Source organism: Poecilia formosa, unplaced genomic scaffold, assembly GCF_000485575.1.
Source record: "Poecilia formosa unplaced genomic scaffold, Poecilia_formosa-5.1.2 Scaffold1308, whole genome shotgun sequence".
Classification (NCBI taxonomy): Eukaryota; Metazoa; Chordata; class Actinopteri; order Cyprinodontiformes; family Poeciliidae; genus Poecilia; species Poecilia formosa.
The window spans coordinates 18,875-20,008 of NW_006801247.1; positions in this window are offsets into that span (position 1 = coordinate 18,875).

Genomic DNA, 1,134 nt, shown 5'->3' on the forward strand with positions numbered 1-1,134 from the left:
TAAGCTAACCGGAGCTAACTAGCCTCCTAGCAAAGGAAGAGAAAAGACAACGTCATGGGGTCCTCAGAAGTTCTGGTGCCCCCCAATAATGCCTGATTTTTTTACATTCTTTTCATGTCTGACAGTGTTGACAAAAACTAAGGACAAATTTCAACGGAGTTGGAAAATATATTAAAATTATTTTTTAATTCAATTTATTGATACTTTTATAATTATTTATATGACTACTTACACTTAATTATCATAATACATAATTTTAGTATTTCTTTAATTGTTTTAAACTATTATTGAGTTCTGCTCCTGGACAGGCATCATCCACCGACTACAATGTTTAAAATAAAAAAATATTCAGCAAAAAAAAGAAAAATATACATTGTTGTGCTCACATGGACCAGGTTAGTTGAGTCAGATATTTGAAAAATTATATATTTTGTGTATATTTTATTCAAATTTGGTGCTTTATCCATAGGACCCGTTTTGTCCCTATTCTCAAGAATCACTGAGTTATTTCAAAATGTGTACCATAATTACAAAACATATTACAACGTGGAATAATGTGCATGTTTTAGGGGTTGCACCAATTAGTCGACTCGTCGATTCTTTTCTCTGCACTGACTTTTTTCTGGGCCAGTCGACTAGTCGCAATTACATGACTAAACAGATTTTTCCCAGAAAATGAAAGAAGGTGGACTAGGTGAGTTCGTCAGAAAGCTCAAATTGTATAAAAATGTAAATAATTTAATAATTACAAACTGTAAATTACATCACAGGCTACCGCAATAGGGGCGTTGCGCGACGCGGTGGTTAGCGCGGCGCCCCGCATACAGAGCCGGCGGTAATCAGGAGTCCGACTCCCGTCCTCCATTCGCTGGGCCCAGACCTCTCTCCGCTCTCTCTGCCCCCTTACAGTCAGGTTGTTGTCAAATAAACTAGTGCCGAAAAAATGCTTAAAAAAATAAATAAATAAAAAAGACTACCGCAGTAATGTGTTACAACGCGTCATGATGTCAGGCTTTTTTATCCATCCAACTGATCAGCGTCACCCTGCGTATTGAAGCTTTTAACCTGGCAGCTTTACGCTCTTATAAAGATGGTTTAACTACATCTGGAAACTAAGTCCAAGCTTCATCCTGA